Consider the following 25861-nt stretch of genomic DNA (forward strand, 5'->3'; position numbering starts at 1 on the left):
TCTCCTGAATCAGCTTTCCAAGTAGCTGGGACTACCCATACATGCCACTATGCTTGGCTAATTTTTAAACTTTTCCATAGAGATGAAGTCTTGCTATGTTGCCCAGGCTGGTCTCAAACTCCTGAGCTCAAGCAATTCTCCTGTCTCAGCCTCCCAAATTGCTGGGATGACAGGCATGAGCCATTGTACCCAGCCTTAAATTGATTGTAGAGTTAGAGCTAATGGAAGCTGGCTGAAAATACAGTACTCTGAACAATACCCTTCACAGACACCGTAGATGGCAAATTCCACGGTAGATAACAAATTACAGCGAACTTTTGCTTCCCCCATTGACATGGTCTAAATATGTAGGTAGTTAATGAATTATAATTTACATAATTAATGCGTGTAATCTGTAACATCCCAATGAGATGCAAAAGCAGGGACCTGGTTTTATTTTCCCTCTTCAACAATAGCACCCTCCCCGCCAAACAAACACATCCCCACGCCTGGTGCATCTCTTTCCGTGATATTCATTGAACATACTGGCCTATGCCCTGAGTTTACTTGAATTTCACTGTGATTGGTCACACAAATGGTAGTTGGGGAAATGATTTCCTTAGGTTTTTTGTTGGACCCCACTCATAAATCTATTCTTTTTTTTTTTTTTTTTTTTGAGTCAGAGTCTCAGTCTGTCGCCCAGGCTGGAGTGCACTGGCAAGCTCACCGCCATCCTAGCACCGACCTTCTGCCTCAGCCTTCCAACTAACCAGAACTTCAGGTGCACGCTACCATGACTGGCTAATATTTTATTTATTGAAGAGACTAGGTCTCACGAAGTGGCCCAGGTTAGTCTCGAACCCCTGAGCTCAGGCAATCCTCTTTTCTTGGCCTCCCAAAGTGCTGGGATTACAGGCTTGAGCCACAGCCATAAATCTGTTCTTAAGAGCTCTCTAATGGAATATCTATTTCCTTGCCCACTGGCTGTGATGGATTCCAGTCAGCTGAGCCTTGAGGCTGGAAAGAGTACCAGGCCCCTCTTCAACAGGATGTGGGAACTCGCCTCTCACCACAAATTACGCTTATGGGGCAGGAGCCTGCTATTGCAGCCTCTGGTTGAGGGCATGGAAAGGAGGAGCTGATGGCGGAAACAGCAGTGGCAGTAGCCCTGATTGTGATAACCCCCATAGGTTTTTTTCCGTGACTTGTGAAGGAGATGTGACTTGTGACTCGAGATGGAGCTGCGACCACTCCAGCAGTCAGCGATGCTCTGCCTTGAGAGGTGTAATGTAGTAAGAAGAAAACATCCAAGGTTTCTGGGGACTGGAAAGGTGGGGCCCCCAAAAAACTGGAATTTATTTATTTTTTAAAATGTGTTTTTATTCTTACATGTTTAAACTTCAGTCACCTTCAAAGTACTCTCTGTTTGATGCAATACATCTATCGAGACACTTTTTCTACTGCGCAAAACAGTTTTTGAATTCATCAATTTTGACGCCTTTTAGTGCTTCTGCCATTTTTGTTTCACCTCTTCCACATTGGCAAAATGTTTCCCTTTGAGGACTTTTTTCATCTGGGGAAACAGAAAAGGTTGCTTGGGGTGAAATCAGGTCAATAAGAAGGGTGGGGAACAAACAAGAGATCATGCTGTTTTTGGTCAAGAACTGCTGAACACTCAGCGTGGTGGGGCAAGTGTGCTTGTAAATTACCCATCATGAAATGAGCAAATGCATTGAAAGAATCTCAAAAACAAACAAACAAACAAACAAACAAAAAAACCCAAAAACTCACTGAAGCTGAATGTAGCCTCTCACAACAATGCTAGCTGGTACACTGATGCTGATGTGTTCCTAGAACAATTCCCTAGTGGGGAAAGCCTATACTATAAGGGGCCTGTCCTCCAAAAGATAATTTTGATTATTTTGGGGCCCTCTGTATGTGCTTGGCCATGTCCCCTTGGGAAGGCTGGCCTGAGTGCCTTGGCAGAAAACCTTTGCAGATATTGCTGTGCATCATCGCTGGCTCTGGTATTATCCAGGGCACTGATGCTCTGGCCCATCTCTTGTTTGTGCTGTGTTCTCTCCTCTAGGGTGAATTGGAGTAGAAGCAGCAAATAGTTTAGCAAGTGGTAAAGCTTAGTTGGTGATGGCCCATCTCCTAAATGCTGCCGTATTGCATCAAGGTGTATTCATCAGTTGGACTTTTGTGTACCTTTCATCTTTAAAAATCAGGAGCTTGAAAATCACCATCATTCTACAAATTAGAACCCTTAACCTTCTCTTCCTGGTTATCATACAAAATAGTTTCAGGACAAATAAAATTTTGACTTTGTCTTGGCCTCTGATAGCTTTAGCATAAATGGATGTGGAAGTTAAATATGACTTTCTAGCTGAGCACAATGACACACACCTGTAGTCCCAGCTACTCAGGAGGTAAGGTGGGAGGTTTGCTTGAGTCCAGGAGTTACACACACACACATATATATGACTTTCTGTGTGTTTCTGAAATCTGTTTTATCATAAGTTTTTGACTTCTTGATGTGGGTGAAAAGGTGATCAGATGTAGAGAATATTGAGTAGAGAATAGATAGTTTATGAGAAGAAGACCCCCAAAAGCCAGAATTATTTTTTGAAAGGAGGCCTTTTGGTAGTACAGGCTTCCCTTGCTAGGTAAGTATTCTAGAAACCCATTGGCATCAATATACCAGCTAGCATTGTGAGTGTTGCAATTGGTTTCAGTGAATTTTTTTTTTGGTCAGGATTCTTTCAACACGTTTTCCCATTTCACAATAGGTGAATTATGAGTGCACCTGCTTATACCATGCTGAGTATTCGGCAGTTTTTGATCAAAAACGGCAAGGCCCCCCATACCTATTTACCTGATCTCGCCCCAAGCAACATTTTTTGTTTCCCCAGATGAAAAAAGTGCTCAAAGGGAAATGTTTTGCCAATGTATAAGAAGTAAAACAAACAAAAAACAAACAAACAAACAAAACAGCAGAAGCATTAAATGTCTTCAAATCGACGGGTTCAAAAACTGTTTTGAGCAGTGGAAAAGCATCTTGTTAGGTGTATTGCATCAAACAAAGAGTACTTAAGGCGACTGACATTTCAACAAGTAAGAATAAATGTACACTTTTAAAATAAATTCTGGGGTTTGCGGGGTCTCTTGTAGAACAAAAACATCCTAAAATCACTTATTTGTGTGTGATTCCACTGAATATATATTTTTTATAGTAAATGTGGCTTACATTGGCTTAGGATATAATTTACTTAGCCTGCATTAACTTAAGATACCAATTTAGAAAATAGTCTTTCAGGAATTTACATTTTTGACAAATGAATTTGTAGATAATTGAAAAATGTTTTCATAGATACCCTATGAGTGGCTTATTTGGTTCTTAGAATAATATTTAATGGACACCCCATAATACAATATCAGTTCTTTCCTTTTTCCTGTACCTCCAACTGTTTTATCTCAAAACAACCTTAATTTCAACTATTACATCTTATGATTGTTCTATTTTCATATAGAAATAATATAAACTAGCAAAAAGAAGTTGTGCTGCTAAGAACATATGAAGCTCAAAATAAAAATTCCTGATGTCTGAGAAAGATACTATTTGAGAAAGGAAAGACAGAAATTGTTTGCTTTTTTTCCTCACCCCAGATCACTCCCAACGCACAAACACATAGACACACACAGGCTTGTGCTCCTGGGCAGTGAATTCTTTTCTGTACCTGATATGAAGTTAGAAACTGAAAGCATTTGGTCTACATGGAGTGGAGTGGGGGTGGAGGGATGAGGCCATCTGTGGGGTTTTCTAGAGACTTCCTTCTCAGCATGTAAAAAGATCTGTGTGAACAGAAGTGCTTAGAAGAGGAAGGATCCAACAAGCTAACCAAGACAGGTGGCAGCTGCTAGTCAGTGAGAGATTGACTTGAGGAAAGTGGAAGTACACATTAGAAATGAAGAACTGTGGAAGATTCCACAAAGAGAAATGGATAATAGTTTGACACCTCACTGTACAGAATATGGCAACATGGACACCCTCCCCTCACTTTCAGCCCTCTTCCTTGTTCCCATTCTATCTCTTCTCCTTTTGAACTTTCAAGAAAATGCATTCAGTAATCAGGATTAAATAACTTAATCACCTCACACCTCTTACCTCATTTTCTCTCTCTCTTATAACTGCACAGTGATGGGACTCCGCCATGAGATGGGCAACTTCTCATACCTTTGTCATCATGGGGCTCTTCACGTTGGGTTGCACTTTTCCTCATTAAAATTGTCAAGCTTTCCGTGGTGTACTTCCTGCTCTTAATACCTAGTCACCTTCTTTTTCCAAGAGCCCTTATCTTTCCAAGGTGCTTCATGTCTTTCGGCTGCTCTGGGCTGTCACTGACTCATTCATTCAAATGTTCATTAATTTTCTTGGGAGAGTTCTGGAGACTCCTTTTTATGCACTAATTCTTGTATGTGTTACTTTGCCACTATCTAGCTAACATCACTGCTTTATTAAAATCACTTATCCTGGGATTCAAATAACCTTAATACCCCTTCACACACACTCTACATATATTCATAGAGTTAGCAAAAACAATTCTAGAGTTTGATATTTTACACCTATTGCTAACTCAATTATTAAGACTAATAATCAATTTTAAAGCAAAATTTCACACACAATATCGCATTTGATCCTTTCAAAGCCTGGCTAATTCATACTGTTATATAAGGGTAAACTGAGTCACCTAAGTTCTAGCAAATGGTAGAGATGAGAACCAAATCCAGGTTCTGATTCTAAATTCTGTGCTCATCCCAATATACCATAGGAGTCATGACTTTTGTTATCTTCCTTGTGTAGTGACTAGTTTGAATTTAAGCTCTCATTGCACTCAAAAAAATTTTTAGCAGTTTTTTGTTCTGATCCAAAAAGTTTTCCAGTTGACTTTAATAATTGACCTCCAAGAATCCCTAAACATGGCAAAGGATGTAATAACATTTGTTCTACTTATGGTTGTAATCATAGCAGATCTGAGATGAGCAAAGAGATTGAGCAAAATATAGAGTTTTTGGGGCTCGAGCCCAAAACATCTTGCTTGACTAGCATCATGCACAATCTGAATAGGGGAAACAACGAAGAGGAGACTAACAATTCCGCTTACTTTTTTAAAGGTTTGGTCCATGTGTGTCAGTATGGGGGCGGAGTGTTTAAGTAGATAACTAGATCAGGTCTCTCTTAGCCCAAGCTGGCTCCAAACAGATGTCTCTCAGAGTTGGTGACATGTGTCATCCAACTGGCAGTTCTGGGGTCTGGGACACCATTCTGGTTCATTCATTGTCTTCCTGGTATGGTGATTATCATGCATCTGGCTGCAGCTTAAAACTTATTACCTGGGAGAGGCCGGAGAAGTGTGTAAGCAGATACTACAGATAAGAGATGTTATAATGTTTAAACTCTCATGGCAAAAACCAGACTAATAGCAATGTATTTATATAAAATAACTTGTCTGAAAAAAAGGCTAAAAAGGTTAATTCAAAGAACAGGAAAAAAATGAAATACACTAAACCCTTTCCTGTTTTATGATTTTCTAAATACTAAATGGTTTTCAGAAAGAGTAAAAAATATTGCAAAAAGAGTCATCTATTATTTTTCGATAAGCTATTCTTGTAATTAAAATTTTATACCACAAAGAGATACTACATCATATCCATTAGGATGGCTAAAATTTGAACCCCCCCCCCCAAAAAAAAACCAGAGAATAACAAACATTGGACCAGATTTGGAGAAACTGAACCCTTGCGCACTGCTACTGGGAATGTAAAATGGCACAACTGCTGTGGAAAATGTCATGAAGGTTCCTCAATACATTAAACACAGAATTAGCATATGATCCAGTGAGTGTACTTCCAGATATATACCTCCCAAAAATTGAAAGCAGGGACTCGAACAGATATTTGTAGACCCATGTTTATAGCAGCATTATTCACAATACCCAAAAGGTGGGAGCAACCCAAGTGTTTGCTGATGGACGAATGGATTAACAAAATATAGTATATATGTGCAATGAAATATTACTCAGTCTTAAAAAGGAAGAAGATTCTGATATATGCTATAACATGCATAAAACTTTCATGACACCATGCTAAGTGAAATAAGCTCATCACAAAACAACAAATATTGTGAAATTTCACTTACATGAGGTACCCAGAGTAGTCAAATTCATAAAGACAGAAAGTAGAAGAGTGGTTGCCAGTGACTGGAGCGGAGAGTAGGGAATAGGGAGTTAGTGCTTCAGGGATATGCAGTTTCAGCTGAGGATGATGAAAAATTTCTGAGATAGATAGTGGTGGTGGTTGCACAATGCTGTGAATGTACCTAATGCCACAGAATTGTACACTTATAGATGGTTAAAATAGCAAATTATATGGTATACATATTTATCACAATAAAAGTTTTAGTAAGAATGGTTAAAAACCAGTGTTAGAAGAATTATCAAATTAAATGCAACAATGGACCAATGTTAAATATCTAATATAAATAAAAATAATTACAAAACTATTTGAGAGGTATAAACCCAACTCTCACTGACTAAAGTTATCTTTTGTCTGATCAGGTAAATAGAGGTTTTATTTGCTGTTGTTTTAAAGACAGGGTCTTCCTCTGTCACGCAGGCTAGAGTGCAGTGGTGCAATCACAGTTCACTGCAGCCTCCAACTTCTGGGCTCAAGTAATCCTACTGCCTCAGCCTCCTGAGTAGCTGGGATTATAGGTGCACACTACCACACCTGGCTAATTTTTAAAAAAAATTTTTTTTTTTTTTTTTTTTTGAGTTGGAGTCTCACTCTGTCGCCCAGACTGGAGTGCAGTGGCCGGGAGCGGCCACCGCAGCCTCGACCTGCTGGACTCTGGCGATCCTTCCGCCTCAGCCTTCCGAGTAGCCGGAATTACAGGCATGCGCTACCACGCCCGGCTGATTTTTTGATTTATTGTAGAGATGAGGTCTCGCTGCCCAGGCGGGTCTCGAACCCGCGGGCTCAGGCAATTCACTCACCTCAGCCTCCCAAAGGCGCGGGATTACAGGCTGAGCCATCGAGCCCGGCTAAAAAAAATTTTGTAGAGACAAGATCCTCACTATGTTGCTCATCTTGAACTCCTGGTCTCAAGCGATCCTCCTGCTTTGGCCTCCCGAAGTGCTGCGGTTACAGGGATATGTCACCATGCTGAGTCAAATAAAGATATTTTGGGTGCTCTCCTTTGAGGTGAACATGGGGAAAGCCAAGATTAGAAGCATGGTGTGTGGCAACATCACCCTGGGGAATTTATTTTTCCAGATGCACTTCCTGTGTGCCCTAACCTATTCTACTGTGTTCCTCTAAGGGTTTCTTTTTGGAAAATCACCAGCCCAGGCAGCCTGGGCTACAAGTGGGAGGGCATGGCATCCTGTGGTGTGTTCAAAGGCAAAAATGATTAAAAACCATTGGGATCCTGGACTTGTTCTTGTCCTCACATCCTTATTGATCAACTCCTGCTAAAAGAGTTGCAGAAATGCAGGGGGCAAGAACCGAGGGTGTAAATGCTGGTAGCTTGTCTTTATAAATTTCTCTTCTATCTTCTGCACCCACTGTAGTGGGTTGAATGGTAAACCCTCCCACTACCCCCACCTCTAAGATATGTCTACGTCTCAGAGCCTGTAAATGTGACCTTATTTGGCAGAAGGGTCTTTGCAGATATAATTAAGCATCATGCAATGATGTCATTCTGGTTATCCAGGTAGCACTAAATTCAATGTGTCCCTATAAGATCCAGAAGAGAAGACATCAGAGAGGGCCATATGGAGGCAGTGGCATAGATTGTAGTGATGCAACCACAAACTGAGGATTGCCTGGAGCCTCCAAAAACTGGAGGAGGCAAGGAATGATCCTCCCCTAGAGCTTCCAGAAGGAGCATGTTTCTGTCAACATCTTGATTTCAGGCTTCTGGCTACAAAAATGAGAGAGAATCGAATTCTGTTGTAAGCTGTCTAATTGGTGGTACTTTGTTACAGCAGCCACAGGAAAATAATACACACCCTCACAAATCCCCAAAATATCTTTGTGCTGAATTTCTATGAATGCTCAAGTACCTACATGGATGTAGTTCAGGAAGAAGAGCAGGAAGTTTGTTTCATGATTACCTTTGCCAGGCCACCATTTGTTACCGCCTCAGAGGTGGCATCCTAGCTGGGATTATTTCTGGCTTGGAAAGACAGAGTGAGGGATTAGTCACAGGCAGCAGGTGAGCTTTGGTGACATTTAACCTGCACACGGAAACAAGGTTATTTACTGCTCTGACCAACTCCTGTGACACGGCCCTCAGCAACATTATTGACAAGCTATGTACTGACTTCATATAGTGAAGTGGTATTCCTGGTTCCCTGTCTGTGTAAAAAGGCTGGTTAGCAGAGGTAGAAAAACAAGACAAGCCCTGAGCTCTCCACATTTAACAGAGAAACCCTAACCAGCATCTGATGAAGGAAAATTCTTTGCCTTTTAGTGCTTCCCCTGATATTTTCATTTCTGCCCATACATGAACTTGGTTTATTCCTAGTGGTTGATACAGAGATCATTCCAACCTCTACCTCTTATCCGTGAACAATTGTGTAATAAATTCCTGGGACATGTGTAGCCCTGCGCTTGGATAAAGAGAAAAGAGAAAAATGGGCCTTGGAGATAGGCCAATTTCAACTGGAAGTCTTACCTTAGAATCACAGTGTTTGAGAAAGAAAAAACTTAAAAATCAATCCGTGAATTAAGGCCCTTTATTTTGCAGAAAAGCATCAAGGTAAGGACTCTGCCCTAGGTTACACAGCTGGCCTAAAATTCGGATTTCCCCCTTACTCATTCACTGGGCTTGCCTCTGTCCTATACTGCCTGACCAGTGGAGTACCAGCTTCAACAGAACATGCTCTTGAAAACAATAACAACAAGAACAGATGCTAATGTAGACTGCCTTCCATGCCAGGGACTATTGAAAGAGCTTTTCAGGCATCCCCCCATAACAGATTAATAAAAAAGTTATTGTTATCCCTAAGCTACAGATAAATAAACTGAAGCATGAAGCTGTTTGGTAATTCACACAAGGCCCATGGCTGGTGCCTGGTAGAGTCCATATTCAGATCTTAATTCTGAGATCTCACTGTTACCCACAATCTCCGGAACCATAACCTAAAATCAGTCAGCAAGTTGTGGTTCATTCTCTCCACCTCCTTGTTCTGAGAAATGTTCCCTCAGAGTCAGCCCCTGGTAACACTTCTGGAAAATGAAAAATCCTTTCTACATCCTCTCACTTATTTCTGTTGTTAACATAAGGCACAAATGGTGAAAAATGCAATTTTTAAAAAGCACATTGAAGACGGGGACACACCTCATCAACAAGGGTAGCCACATAATGAATATTTGTATACCTAACCCTGAATTGTACCCCACATCTTTAAAATAAAAAATTAAAGTAAATAAATACGTAAATAAATAAAAGCACATTGAGGCTGGTAAAAACTTCAAAGTATCCGTCTGTGCTTATTCTTTGGACCACTAGATGTCACTGTGATAGTTCTCTGAGGCAGCCATAGATTTGAAGGTGCAGCATCGCCCCAGAAACAAGATTCAGTGAGCTCTCATGCCCAGGGCAGGAGCCTCTGGATGCCAGCAGGAGCTGGAGAGAATTTGAAGCCCACTGGTAGTTAAATAAATAGATGGAAATGACAAGCAGGTAGTGTGAACTTGAACTTTACAATGATTTCCCAGGAGAAGTGGAATCCTTCTAAGTCTTACCTTTTGGAAACAAAAGGCAATCTTCTCCAAGGTGTTCCTGGAATGTACCACAGCATCCTTGACATTCATGATCACCTTTAATGGTGCATTTTAAACATGCACGTTTATTGGAAAGAACACCTTTTTTCTCCTCCCCCTCACCTATCAATTATCACTAATTTCTTGGAGTGTTGTAATATTTGAGTTTATGTCTCACCGTGTATAAGTTTTGTTCTACATAAAATCTTCACTGGCACTCTCAGCACGAACAGAAAAGCGCAGCAAAACTTTGCCCTTGGGGTCATAAACCCTTCTGTTTTTCTACGTAGAAGAATCTGTATCTAATGCCAAAATATTTCAAATGATGAATATTAATAATCTATGAATACATGTTAGTAATTAGTACATGATAAATGTATGTAATTTTATCCTCACAAAAACCCTATGAGATAAGTACTACTATTATTCTCATTTTTTAGATGAGAAAATTGAGAAACAGCAGGATTAAGTGACTTTTCCAAAGTCACACAGCTAACAGGAAGCAGAGTCAGAGGTCCATTTTCTTTTATTTACTTCACTATTAATATAGTTAAAAGAGAGAGAGAAAAAAAACCTTGTGAAATTTTCAGAAGAATCAGCAATGCATACAAGAGGGCCAAATGTTCCGACCAAAATTTGGAGTTACTGCTTGCTCTGAAAGGTTTCCTTGGCCGATTTGCAGCTGTCTGTTATCATTCATCTGGTTTGTCAGGTTTCCTTCTGATATGACAGAGTTAATGGCAGCATAACCATTAGCCTATGTAGAAATCCCACTTGAATTCCCACACCTTGTCAGATCTGAGGTTTTGGAGAAACTGGAAGTTGCTCTTCCTCATCAAAAGGTTGGATGCACATTTGTCAGGAGCTGGGACGAAATAAATGATCCGTGCCCAGCTTTGCTGGCAATAGGGCCACGTTCCTGGTTTCGTTGCAAGGCATCATTTAACACTAGTGGCAACAGAGCTTGCAACAGGAATGCAGGAGAGGCCCTGACCAGTAACAAAAGAGCAAGCTACAGACACATTCCCAGCCACGTTTTTATCTGCTTATCACCCTCTTGGCTACAAAGAGGCTGAGTTTTAGTGTCTGATGTCTATCTCTTTTGCTGTTTTCCAGTAGAACATGCCATTCTTTCAGTTATTCAGCTAGCACACAGTGCAACAGCAACTTGGAGGTGGTGCCTTTTCCTGCTGCAAAAATTTGCACATTTATTTGAAAGAAGAAACCTGGGCATAGCTGTTACCTGACTCCTGCAGAATAAGGTGGGAGGATGGCCTCATTCAGTGGATCTTCCTGGGCCAGGGCCTGGGCACCCCTCACGTTTGGCTCTTGCATCTGCCCTCCATGCAGACCTCAAGAGCTGTGGCACTTTCTCATGCCTAGCGGAGTTTTTCCAGGGCACTTGTTGAGTAAGCCACCCCTCCTTCTCCCCACCAGGCTGACTTAGACAAGAAAACTTCTCTTATGTCCTCAAGCTATTGAGTAAGAAAGGGGAGAAATAGGGGAACTAAAAAGTGTCTATTCAGCCTGGACAATTCTGCTGACATTCCCACCAAACATGTGATGGGCAAAAACAAAACAAAGTTCTCCTGCCTGCCACCATGGTTATTCAAAGGGAGGAAGCTGTAAAGCCTCTGTTCCCATAATCTGCCCATGCATCCAGGGCTTTCACCAGCAGGGGGCGCCAAGGAGGGCTGCTCTGGATTAGGAAATTTCACTCCAACCTGTGGAATACAGGACCTAATTGCACCTGTGGTTGAAGGGTGAGGTGTGTTACTGATCTATATCAACTGAACGGGATGGTGCATGTGCTGGAAAGCCCTGTGAACTCACCTCTGTCTGCTCTCCATCAGACTTTTTTTCAAACTCTGAAGAAAACGGAATATTCAGAAGATAATCTTTTACTAAAGAAGATAATTTTTACTTAATGAAATTTTAACTAATGGTAGATGTTAAATAACCTCTCTATCTTCCTTCTACTCATTCATTCATTTAAATGTTAGACACTTACTGTATGGTCCAAGCACTGTGCTGAGACTAGAAAAGTGAACAGACAAAGGCGTTTCCTCTTAGTGGCTTATGATCTTGTAAACGTTATGCCAAAGATGGCTATGCTCCTTCCAGTATGGTTTCTCTTCTTGCATACTAGGGGTCAGCAGTTTATGGTCCACATGGCAAATCTGACCTGTGGTATGTTTTGTACAGTCTTCAAGCTAAGACCTAGATGGAGGAGGAGGGGGTTGGGGGAAGGGGAGGGAAAGATAAAACTATGACGACAGTGATGATGAACTGACAGAGACTGTATGTGGCCTAAAACATTCACTATCTGGCCCTTTGCAGAAAATGTTTCCCAATGCTTATAAGACACCTCTGGTTTTTTAGTGGGCTCACGACTATATAGGATAAGACATTTTTTAGCCCCCCTTGCCATTAACATGTGGCCATTTGACTAAGTTTTGACTGGTGGGATCTAAGCAGAAGTGAATTATATAGCTTCACGGCAGTGCATTTAAAGAGGGGCCCATCATACTTTCTCCTCCCTGCTGGCTGGAATACTCTGTGGACCTGAACCACTAAGGTCCATTAAAGAGTAGGGTAACACCTTAGAGATGACAGAGCCAGAAGATGGACAGACCTAGCCTCTGACACAGAGAACAACTCCATCATTGCTGGATTTTGCTGCATGGTTATGAGAGAGGGTACAAGAGAGGGAGAAAAGAATTTAACTTTTAAAAATAAGTCTTATGTTGGGACTCTTTGCTGCAACCAAACTTGTACTATAACTGCTACAGAGATAGACATTGTTTTACTAACCATGACACATTGTGATGAGTATTAAGAGTGTTAAACTCAGCCGGGCTCAGTGGCTCAGCCTGTAATCCCACGCCTTTGGGAGGCTGAGGTGAGCGGATTGCCTGAGCCCGCAGGTTCAAGACCCACCTGGGCAGCAAGACCTCATCTCTACAATTAAAAAAAAAAAAAAAAAAAAAAAATCAGCCGGGCGTGGTAGTGCATGCCTGTAATTCCGGCTACTCGGAAGGCTGAGGCAGAAGGATCGCTGGAGCCCAGCAGGTCAAGGCTGCGGTGGCCGGGAGCGGCCACTGCACTCCAGTCTGGGCGACAGAGTGAGACTCCAACTCAAAAAAAAAAAAAAAAAGAGTGTTAAGCTCAAGGTATGAATAAAGGAAGGAACCAGGAAGCTGTTAGTTCCTACTGTGTGGAGGCAGAAGAATTGAGGGAGATCTTACCTAACTCGGGACCTTAATCTTGGGCTATGAAAGAATCCTAACTGGAGTTTGGAATTGCTTGTTTCGTCTCCCTTCCATCAACCTCAGATGCTGAGAACTAAACAAAACAATCCACCACAACCAAGAGCATGCCCTGTCTTAATGGAATGTACCTCCCCCTCTTTTTTTTCATCTGGTTAACTCCTTGCACATGCCCCGAAGCTCAGGGCAGATAGCACCTCCTTCTGACCTCTGACCCACAAGACTGGATAAGGCATCCCTCCTCTGGCCTTCTGTACTATCTTTTAATCGTTGGAGATATATCTGTTTTTCTCATGAGATTGTGAGCTCTTTAAGGGTGGGTAGGGTCTGTGGCTGATTTGTCTTTGATTTCTGGCTTCCAGTACATTGCCTGTCATACAGAAGGCACTTTATAAATGCTATTGAATACATTAACTTACTAGAAGCCAAAGGCTGCTTCCTGGTTTGTGGGGCTGTTGTTTTTTATGCATTTGACTTAGGCGAGGGGAGATAAGCCCTGTGATTTATATCCTTCAGCCCCTGTGTGCTAAAACTATATACACTTTTAAACATTTGCTTTCCAAAAAGGTGGAGAAAAACTATACACATTTAGAAAGTCTTAATTTAAAAAATGGAATATTTCCTTTGATATAAATGGTGGCTATGCTTACTAGTGTCTGAAAATATTTGAAGATTTAATAAAAACAACTAAAATGTCATGATGGTGAGTTTAGTAACATGATGAAATTCCTAAAATACATGGAAGTGTAGATACTTGCTGTAATCTACCTTTAGTCTGAGCTTTTCTTATCACATAATAATAAACACTCAATTTTTCTATTTTAACGAATCTCTACTCAAAGAAAAGATGTACAATAATCTGTTATTATTTAACAATGATATGATGATGATGACTTTTGATTCTTCTCTTGCCAGTCTGTGTTCTATAGCTTCTGATCAATAAAAGCAAAAGCATTGCTTTCAGTGCAAACCTATTTTACTGCCTGCTGTGGATAGATGCAACCAATTTTCTGAACCAGCAAATTAACATAAGACTTTCAAGACACCATATAGCACTAGAATTTTTCCCCCCTTCATTTAGAGGAAAGAATGAAAATGTGAAGGGCATATTTTTCTTCACATACAACCCTTCCTGAAATGGCGTTAACAGAAGGTGAAGTTGATAAGAATTACTTGCGTTATATTTCTAAAGGAAACCAATAATGTAATATTGGGTTATTATTTGAATATGAAGTTATTTTTGTGACTTCTCACTAAAGGCTTACATAAATTATAGAGAAACCTGAGCAATAAAATAAAATAAAATAATTCAAGGTTTTCATAAATAAAATACTCGGCCTTACATCTTGCTACAGAATCATAGCTAACACCTCAGTGCTTCTGGATATCTTACTAAATGTTTAGGGCTTCCCTTCCCCCACGCAAGAGCACGTCTAAGCAAATGATGAACATCTCAATGAACAGCTCATTCTTTGTGGACATGAAAATGAGGCTTTTACTCCCTTATCCTGTGCAGCTCTATTGTATAATACAAGGAAATAAAACACTGGGTAGGAGAATTAATGGGTTTGGAGGGGTATAGTGGAGATGGAGAAAGTCAACTCACTCTCAACTCATTACTCCCAGATCAAACACTTGTTTAGAATACTAGAATTTCTGTCTCTATCATCCAGCCAAATTCTTCAACTTTCCTATCTCATCCCACCCTCCTCTCAACTCTGAGTTGGGAAACCACACCCTATTCCATCTGCACATTATACAATGATGACTTTGAAGTGTTGGGCTGCTCAGGCCCATCACTTGTCCATATGTTTGCTTCCCTGTCCTCTCAATTAAACATTGTACCTACTATTGTTCTTTCTTTTTAGCAATAACAATATTTTCCCACAATTAAGAAAAATGATAAAATTAGATTCCAGTTCTCAAAGGAGTAAATAACATGAAGCCAATGGCCAATCATTTTTCAAGGAGAAGTGATCTGGTGCTGGTGGCCAAGTCAGCTATGCTGTGCTGTTTAAAGCCTCCGGTGACTTACTCAGAAAACAGATCATGAATGTGTTTGAAAGTGAAATGATTTGGCCTCCAGTCAGGCTTCAGCACAGTCCTGCCGGTTTCCTTTACTCCAGGGACTGGGCGTTGTGGGAAGACAGATGGCGGAGGGCGGCCACCTTCTGCTTGCTCAGCAAGAGAGTGTCTTCACAAGCTTTGCCCCTGCTCCAGACTAATGAGCGACAGATGAAGGTCCAACGACTCCACACCCTTCTGAAAGGTTGCTGTTGCCCTGTTGACATATGCTTGGTTGTCAAGAGCTCTGTCTTTAAGTCAGTCACATCCTGATCACAGTTCATCAAAGGTGGGTATTCCTCCAGTGAGCTCTTTGTCTGCTGTCAGAAACCACCCAGTGCCCAAACACACTGGTAATTAGGATGAGAATGAACTGAACTGTGTAGGAGAGAAGAAAGCAAATGAGTTCTGCTTATTTTCTTTGACTTTAACAGCTATTTCCCCTTCCTCGCCTCAACACTCATGCACACGCGTCAGAGATACATTACCACCTGCAAGGTAGAGAACTGGCTTCTGCTTAACATGTAAAAAAGGTGACATGACTTTACCCTGTCTGCTTCTGATCTTGACCTCCTTCCACTAACCTGCTCTTTCTTTCTGTTTTTCAGGAAAGTGGAAAACTACGTGGTCAATAGCAGAGATTTTTCTGCCTCTGACTTTCTAAGATTCCAGAAATGTATTCTCATTAGGAAAAGTTGCAAGGGATTTGAATACCTTCCAGGGGGTTTTACTACATGGGATTTTATTTGTGGATAAAACCTTATGAAAGGTGTCAGCCATCTTTGAGCAGTGGGGGAGATAAGAACTGTGTTTGCTTTTCTGGATTTCCTCTTTGAGTCTCTCTTTTCCTGACTTTCTGTCATACAGAAATGAAGATTTTTGACTGTGTATAGCTAGCAAGAAAATATATTTGAGAGTGAATGGGTGCAAACTTAGAGTTAGAAGAAATAACTTCTAATGCTAGATGGGCAAACTAGGGTTACCATAGTTAGCCACAATGTATTGCCTATTTCAAAGTGGCAAGAAGAGAGAACTTGAAATATTCCCAACACATAGAAGTGATAAATATTCCAGACGATGCATATCCCAAATACCCTGAACGGATCTTTATATATTCTATGCAAACACCCCCAAAATATGTAGAATATTATGTATCAATAAAATAAAAAATAAAAAAGAGCATGCCCCCCAAAATGTGGATATTTATTAATAAACACTAAGACACACACACACACACACACACACACACACACACAGTTAACACTTTTTAATTGGGGAAGCATTAGGCTGAGATGGCCCTAGAGCTTTAGGTTTTTATGGAAGCAAATCGAAGCCCAATGTAAACAGTAAAATGAAACTAGAATTTTTTAATTCTAAAATAGAATTTTTCAATTCTAAAACTAAATTCTGAAACTGTACCAATCAGAATCACCAACTACCCTCTAACTAGGGTCCTTCTACTCAAACTGGCCAAATATGCTTTCTTCATCTTCCTTCCTAGTGCAGTTTATAAAAGTTCACTGCCCGTGCTGCTGGGGTGGAATTCTCTGATTTTTCATGACTATAAGTGCTGCCTGGTTCATGAATCATTTTTTGCTCAAATAAGTTGTTAAGTTTATTTTGTCTAAAATTTTTCTTATTAGCAGTATATGTATATTGCCTTATGAAAATACTTTATTATCAAGTGCAAGCAAAAATAGAAAATAAAAGACGAGATTTTTAAAATATAAGATTTCTAACAATTTCTTCACACCCAATGAACTGTCTTGAATCCTCCTTCTGGCATACTCGTTCCACTTTGGAGACAACTGTTGAAAAGTGTAGAGAAAAATCATAGCATGAGAAGCAGGCAAAGTCACAGGGATGTCTTTCAACAAAACCACAGTGTTCCCCACTGGTTGGTTCCACCCATTCTACTGGGTTGACAAGTTCCTTTGTTCAGCATGCAATCATGTACCAAGCCCTGGGTGTGCCCCAAAGCCTGTTTTCTTACCCCTTTCTGTTCCAGTTGCACGACCTCTCAAGGGCCCTTGGTCCTCACTTCTGAGGCTCTCATTATTGCTTTTCCTACTAGGTGACTGTACAAGGGACAATTTCATCTGAGTGTCCAATAGGCACCATTTGCACAAGACTGAAATATGAGGGAAGGACCCTCTTTAGACTTTCTCAGCATGTCTTGTTGCTTCTGTCTCCCAAGTATCTTTTTAAATTCAATTTTTCAGTCTTTTTTTTTAGCAGTTATATTGTGGTATAATTCACATACCATGCAATTCACCCATTTCAAGTGTACTGTTCAGTGAGTCCTGGTTTACTATATTGTTAATTTCTTTAAATTGTGGCAAAATATATATAACACAAAATTTGCCATTTAAAACATTTTAAAATGCACAATTCAGTGGCATTAATTGCATTCACAGCATTATATAACCATCACAACTACCCAATTCCAAAACTTTTTCATCATTCCAAACAGATGGCCTATAACCAGTAAGAGGTAGCTGCACATCCTCTTCCCTCCTCCAGCCCCTGACAACTTGTAATTTACTATTTCTATGAATTGGTCTAGTTAGATATTTCATGTAAATAGAATGGTACAGTATTTGTCCTTCTGTGTCTGGTTTATTTCCATTAACACAATGTTTTCAAGGTTCATCCATGTTGTAGCATGTACCAGAACTTCATTCCTTTTTATGGATGAATAATATTCCACTGTGTATATACCACATTTTGTTTATCCAAGAGCAAGTAATTTTGTTAAAGGGTTCCCGAAGTCTTCTAAAGAATGACAAGATGGAAAAGTACAAAGAAATTAGAAAATCTAAGACTGAATCATAAGATCGAAATTGGAATGTCAGAAGGACCACAAATCCTAAAAATTATAAAATGTTAGATAAGAAAATATTTCTTCTACATTTCAAAACTAAAATTAAAATATTCTGAAACTTTACTTTTCCACAATATGATTTATTTCTTATGGCAAGTCTTCTCTGGCCTTCACTCCACTCTCCAGGGCAGAATTAATGCCCATTGTATTGGTTGCTTATTATTTAGTCACACTTCTTTGGTACATACCACATCATATTGCAATCATTTATTTGGTTGTCTCTCTCCCTGTATACTTCAGGTTCTGCCTTTTATTAATCTGTTTATTCCTAATACCTAGTTACAAATACAAACAGCTAAATATCATACAAGTAATTCAGGGATCAGTATCCCTTAATTCTTTGTATACTGAAGCAGATTTGGAGAATTTCTTATCATGAAGGTAATGATGCCACTTCTAGAATGGTAAAAACCAGGTGGTGTTGGGGGCCCAGAGAGAGACTGTGCATAGTACAAATATGTATTGTGCCTAAATGTTGACTTTCCTTTATTTATCATTTGTAGTGGAAGTTTTTTCTTTGTTTTTGGTTTTTGATTAGAGTCTCACTCTATCGCCCAGGCTGAAGTACAGTGGCACACTCATAGCTACCACAGCCTCAAGCTGCTGGGTTCAGGTGATCCTTCTGCAACCTTCTAAGTAACTAGACTATAGGCCATGACACCACGCCCAGTTAATTTTTTGATTTATTGTAGAGACGAGGTCTTGACAGATTTCCCAGGCTGGTCTTGAACCCCTGGGCTCAGGCAATCCTCTCACCTCGTCCTCCCAAAGTGCTGGGGTTATAGGCATGAGCCGCTGTGCCTGGCTTAGTGAAAGCTTTTGAATCCAGCTTTTGTCTTCCTGCCCCAGTGCACTGCCTTCATCACTTCCTGCCCCTTTAACTGCAGTGGCTTTTTATGGAATTGTTCTGCCTCTGAGTCTTTCTTTGTAGGACTGTCCACATGATCTTCCTATGATCGACTGGATCATTTGCTTAAAGCATTTCATTGGCTCTCCAAGCCTTCCGAAAAAGAAATTCAGCTTCTTAATGTGGCATATACCAGTTCCTTCATCAGGCCTTACCACATCATTCGTTGTATATGGTATTGCTTCTGCTTCTCTCATTTCCTTGTCTTCTTCCCCTTCATCTGCCCCTGGTTAACCCACCCTTCTTCTTCTAACTCAGCTCAAAACTCAGCTCTCCTACCAATGCCATCTCTGACCGTCCCTCGGAGTCTCTCAGAGTATTTGCATCTTGTTTACGTTTTGGTTACATTTGCATTTGTCAGGAGTAGATCTGTGTGTCTTTAGTAATCGAAATTTAGCATTCATGAGGATAATCGAAGGTGCTTTTTTTTTTTTTTTTTTTGAGTTGGAGTCTCACTCTGTCGCCCAGACTGGAGTGCAGTGGCCGCTCCCGGCCACCGCAGCCTCGACCCGCTGGGCTCCGGCAATCCTTCCGCCTCAGCCTTCCGAGTAGCCGGAATTACAGGCATGCGCTACCACGCCCGGCTGATTTTTTGATTTATTGTAGAGATGAGGTCGGAGGTGCTTTTAAAAGAGCAGATTCTAGATTCAACAAGTTTAGGGTGGAGCCCGGCAAGATGCGTTTGTAACTGGTCCCCTCCTCCAAGTGACTTTCATCTGTCATCCTTAGAGTTTAGCACAGCATCAGGCACTTTTGGGCCCTCAATAAATATCGATGAAAGAAGACATTCTCTATTTCTTATTTTTCCATGCCTAGTAAGAGAACACACTAAAATAGATTGAGGCAAAGGCCATATTGATATACTTTTGTCAGCGAGACTTCTGATAGAGTGCACATGGGTGCAGTGAATACAACTCACAGCTTAGATATGGCCTGCAAACCCTCTTTGGTTGCATCCTAACATTCACATGTATCCACACACACATGCACACACTTGTGCACACATTCATACAAGTCATATTTATTGCCGATAATTAAAAATAGTTTTGAAAAACATAAAGAAGATACAGAGCACTTTTCTAGATTAAAAGATAAAAGATGTAAAATTCAAATGCAATTTGTCATCTTGATTGGATCTTTGAACAAATAAAGTTTATAAAATAATTTTGAGGCAACTGGAGAAATTTCAATATGAGCAATTAAATGGTATAAAATCGTTACTTTCATAGGGGATAATAATGGCATTGTGGTTAAGTTGGAAAATGTCCTTTATCTTTAGGATGTGCTTGCTGAAATCTTTAAGAACGAATGTCATGATTTGTGCAACTGATATTAGAATGATTCAGGAAATAATTTATACACACACATATAATGTGGCAAAATGTGAACCATTTTGGGTGAATCTAGATGAAGAGGATATAGATGTTTGCTGTACTATTGTTTAAGTTTTTCTGTAGGTTTGAACCTTTAAAAAATGAAGAACTGTTAAAAACTGGAGTGATTTCACATAAACATTTAGATTTCATGAAAAGTCTGGTTCCTTGACACAACAATTTGCTGGAGCTCTGAAAGCCCTCCATAGATTGCTATAACAGCCTCCCTCATTGAAGTCGCCTGCCTGACCCCAGTAGGCATTTGGTTTGCAGCCCGTGAAATGCAGGTCACGGACTTTGAAGTTCTCTCTTTATAGAATTTTTTTTTTTAATCCCATAAACTGACCTAAAGTGTCTTCCATTGGGGAAGACCTTTCTCCTTGAGAGGGCCAAGTGGAAACTAGGGAACAGAAGACTTGGGCAAGCTACATCGGCTGTGTCTATTCTTGACACATATAGAAAGCCTAGAGCATCTCCCCAAGATCAGTTCGCAGATTGGGATAAGAGACAGAGGACTCAATCAGCAGCCAAGGATGAATTTTATCTGGAGCAACAACATTGTCTCCCTCCACCTTCTGGAGTTTGGGGTCCTAGCCACATCGATCAGGGTGCACAGAACTAAACTTTGTTGGTAGCTAAAGAAATAACCCCAAAAGAAACACAGTGAAATAATGATAGAGGCTGTGTTTGGGAAGTATTGGCAGGAAATAGATCTGAGCAAGAATGATGACTGAATTTCAACTTTATGTGTATTGTTTATTCTTTTCATATTAGAAAAGACTTAAGCATATATGACAAAATCTTTGCCAATTCTTGGTAATATGTTGTTGTTTGTTATATGTTTTCTGCTATTTATAAAATTTCTCAAAACCAACAAAGCAAAACATTTCTACCTCCCATGGGACAAAGATTTCCACAAGTATTACATACCATTGACATACCAACCTTGGAAAAGTTGTCACTTACAGTAACGTGCTATCCTTCTCTTTCCAGAACAGAAGGATTTAGAAGGAGAATGACTCTAGTTCTCTTAATACTGGGAATCACAAATTTAAAATTTGAATCACCACAGTCAACTTTATTGATATAGTATTTCCCCTTAATTCTCCAGCAGTTAAAGAAAGACTAGCAAAGGAAAATCAAGGCAAGAAATATGCAAGATCTTTCTTGTATATAATTTCTCTTCCTTTTTTTCTGACTCTGGATGCTAATAAAGCAAGATCTGTCACTTATGATGTAATCTCACCTTTTCTTTTTTTGATTCTGAAGCTAATAAAAATTTAAAACACAATTATATTGCTAAAGTTTATGGCCCCTTGGGGACTTTTAGCCAAATATTGCCTTCTCTCACTGTAAAACAGGGATAGTTCTTTTGCCACTATAATTCTCAGCAATACTTGAAATGAAAGGGTTTTCTCTTGTGGTGGCAGAAGGCCTCTTCTCTCTGTGTGGAGGGTGTAGCTGTAACACAGGACTGGGGACAGCCCTGATTGACTATTCTGCCTCATGAACCAGAATGAGACTGGTGCTAACAGACGGAGCTTGGGACGTGAGATCCAGGGAATGGTGAATTGAGTTTTAGAAGACAGGGGCTTCAAAGCTTACTAAAGGATTGATGTAAAACACAGTGGGACTCTGAGTTTTGTTGAGCTGGGACTGGCACACACCATCCTGGACTAAGGCAGATAACCAGCTGCCTGCACATAATGCTGAGCTAATTTGTTCTACAAGCTTAGTCCATGCAGTGTAAAGAGAGTGACTCTAAAAAGAGAGAACCCAAGGAGAAATCAGTCATTGCCCAGACCTAAAGGAAAGCACAGCAGAAAGGCATAGCTCACCTGAGCTATATCAGATTTCAGGCAATCTAACCAGAGTTAGTTAGAATTCTAAACTCCTTTAATTCTGACCAAAATGAGTGAGTTTGGGGTACATTCTTTGATATTCACTTTTAATAATTATGTTTGTCATAACTTAGGGATATGACTTGGTCTGCTATATGGAATTAATAATTATAACTACCTTTTATTAGGGGATCAACCAACATATTCCAGGCAATGTACACAGGAATTCATAAATATTATCTAATTTAATTTAATTTCCATAACATTGCCAAGATAATTATTACGCCCATTTTATAGTTAAGGGCACTCAGGTTGAAAGAGTTAAAGTGGTATAGCGAGTGGCTTAAAAGGCAGTAGAGGTCTTCAGACTTAAAACTCTGTATAATTGCTCAGATCTGCTTTTTTAAACACACCCAGTGATTCAGAAACTTGGCTTCACAAGAGGATAATCTGAGTTGCCTTTAACATATGCAGATGGTCAGGCCTATGTAGTTCAGTCAAATAAAAATATTTGGGTGAAACACCTGGGCTCCTAGATGATTCTAATGGGGGAATTAGAATCAAGAATCTCTGAACTACTCTCTACAGCTTTCAATATAACCAAACCCATCCTATCACAAGGAAGGCAAAATAATGCTACTACATTCCTCCTACTCCCTCCCCTCTGCCAAAGATGTCCACCTCCAAATCTCAGGAACTGTGAATATGTTACCTCATCTGGCCAAGAGGAATTTGCAGGAGCAGTTAAGAATTTGGAGATGGGGAGATTATCTTGGACTATCTCGAAGAGACCCAAGGTAACCCTAAGAATCCTTATTGAAAGCGGGAGGCAGGAGTGCCAGTGTCAGAGCGATGCAGTCTGAGAAAGACTTGATCAGTCATTGTTAGCGTTAAAGATGGAAGGCAGCCATAAAGCCTTGAGCCAAGGAATGCAGGCAGTCTCTGGAAGCTGGAAGAGGCAAGGAAACGAACTCTTCCCCGGAAACTCTGAAAGGAGCACAGCCCTGCCCCACTTTGATTTTGACTCAGTAAGACCCATTTCAGACTTCTGACTTCCAGAACTATAAGATAATATATTTGAATTGTATTGAGCCACTAAATTCATGATCAATTGTTACAGAAGATACACACACAAATATACATACACAGTATTAATACAGTGAATGGAATGACTGATTGTCCCAGGCAAAAGCATAATAAAAACTGGAGCATTATGCTGTAAAAATATCTTTCAATTTTAAAAGAAAAATGTACCCATTTTTCATTATAATATTGATTAACAAGGTGGAAGCTAAAAATAATAAAAAGGAAGGCTACTAATCAAGAATTGATTGTGGAGGTAATGTGATGAACTAGAAAAAGGTACTTAGCTAAGACGCACACAGTTTGAGCTGCCAACCCCTGCTGCTGGTGCTCTGGGATTCACCTCAGACACAAGGGACACAACCATTTTGAACCTCAGGTTAATGAATTAAGTGAGAGAATATGTTCAAAGCACCGGGCACAGTGTTTGGCACATGACAAATATGGGATAAATAGACAATCTTTTATTTCTGAATATATTGAGTGGCTTTTGGATTACAAAGCTTTCTGTTAGTAGGTACTATGGTCAAAGCTGCAGAAACTCAAGAAACTCAAGGTTATTTAGAAAAGCACATGATATATTTCTGGAAAATTTATAGTACAATGACTGTTACAGGGCTGTATATGTCAAGCAGCAAATAAACAGTACAGCCATGAGAATGATTACACATTGGAGTGATCCTGAAATGCTACTTGAAGAATGAGTTGGAGTTGGTGGGATGAGAACAGTGTAAACAGTGGAAGAGTGATATAAGGAAGTGCTCAGAGGAGAACATTCATGATGCCTGTGAGGGGCTGTCTAGGTAGGGTTGAGTCACTGATGGAACGATGCACTTTTATGTAGTGATGGAACTTGAAAAACAACTGTAAGAATGTTTAAGATGGAAGAGAAGCTGTAGGGACACAGAAGAACAGCATAGCATCAAACTGTTTGGCCTGACTCTGAGCTTTTGAGAAACGGATTAGTGTAGAACAATGAACAATGGTGAACTTCTCTGAGCCAAAGATTAGAATGCCTGAAAGAGGGAGACAGAAAAATATCTGTTTGAGAGCATAAACACGTGCACGGGCACACACACATACACACATACACACCCCAATCTCCTTCAGTAGTCAATTTTCACTAAAATGAACATTGTATTTTTATACAAAAGCAGGATCATCTTAATATAAACTTTCCTGGTCTCATTAGTTTCACACAAATCATGTGAAACTAATAAGCTACCGGGAAGATGAGTACAGGCTGATTTAGGAACCAGTCTACCCATTCTCTTTGCAATAACCCACAGATGACACGTAGCAGATCTCAGAAATGGTAATGATTTCACATAAATCATATGACACTAAAGAAACTAATAAGCTATGAGGAAGATGAATCTGGGCTGATTTGAGCACCAGTCTACCCATTCTCTTTGCAGCAATCCACGGATGACACACTACAGACCTCAGAAATGGTATTCAGGCTGCCAGCAGAACCAACTATCTTCTCAAATTAACATTAAATTCTCATTTAAAACCAAGTATGATATTTTAAAGTAAACATTTTATGAAGCAAAACAGTTCGTATGCAACTGGAAAGAGCTAGCAAATATTTGCCTGGACAAATGAATGGTTTAGTTTATAAGTAAGATTTAGATGTAGCCTCCAAAAAGCTGTGGGTAATTAGTTGATTGGATGAAGAACCATAGTAAGCATCCTTAACAGAGTCTCATGGCCAGCTTAGAAACATGGTTCTGTTTGCTTTTTTTGTTCTTCAGTTAATCATTGCTTAGGATCCCCATTTATCTTATATTTATTCTCACTACATTGTAGAGCAGTGATTCTCAACTCTTTGATTTCAAGAACACTTTAAATGCATAAACATTATTGGAGGACCCAAAGAGCTTTTGCTAATATGGGTAATAACAGAAAATTTTCATTTATTTATTTGTTAATTCATTTAAAATAGTAATAAATCATTGCATATTAATATGAATAAAACTTTTATGAAAAATATATTTTCCAAAACCATAACTTAAGTGAGAAGCATGGAATTATTTTACATTTTTGCAAATGTCTTTAATGTCTGGTACAATAGAAAACAGCTGTATCTTCATGTTTGCTTTGCAATCAGTCTGTTGTGGCATATTGTTTTGGTTGAAGAATATACAGATATGTAGTTCGAAATACACAGATATGTAGTTGGAAAAGGGAAGGAGATCTTAATAGCCTTTTCAGATAATTATACAGTCTCTGGAAAATTCCACTGAATAGTCTTAAGATAATAAGAATGAAAATGACAAGTAACATAGTGTTATTGTGTAAGCAGTTTTGACCTTGTAGAATGCCTGAAAGGGACTTGGTGGTTCCCAGGTAACTCTGGATTATATTTTGAGAACCACTGCTTTGGCCTTTTTCTAGCTTATATGGGCCAGATGTATTGCCAGGAGATATGGGGTTTCCTGTTATCTGTGGCAGACTCTTTACATAAACTAACTATGAATTTCGTAAGTATGATATCCAGGCTCATTTCTTAGTTTCTAACAGCATCTTCCACTTAGTTCCATAGTCGCCATGGCACATATATGTCAGCATAGCTGATTTTGCATGGAACTATGAAAAGAAAAGTTCTCTCATCATGGTTCATCTTG

General features: G+C 39.8%; 1 protein-coding gene across 2 annotated transcripts in view; it reads right to left on the reverse strand.

Annotated features, from left to right (window-relative positions):
• The window catches only part of FYB1 (FYN binding protein 1), a 157850-nt gene that overhangs the window by 103628 nt on the left and 28361 nt on the right, over positions 1–25861 (reverse strand). Inside the window, exon 1 of one of the 2 annotated variants that reach the window (XM_008066637.2) lies at positions 11054–11216. The exons of the other annotated variant lie outside the window; for it this stretch is intronic. The gene's annotated coding sequence lies outside the window, so the exon portion shown is untranslated. Of the gene's footprint in view, positions 1–11053; positions 11217–25861 lie in introns of those variants that run through there. 2 annotated transcript variants of the gene reach the window in all.

This window comes from Carlito syrichta, unplaced genomic scaffold (genome assembly GCF_000164805.1).
Source record: "Carlito syrichta isolate Samal-C Ts95f unplaced genomic scaffold, Tarsius_syrichta-2.0.1 Scaffold309042, whole genome shotgun sequence".
NCBI classification, from domain to species: domain Eukaryota; kingdom Metazoa; phylum Chordata; class Mammalia; order Primates; family Tarsiidae; genus Carlito; species Carlito syrichta.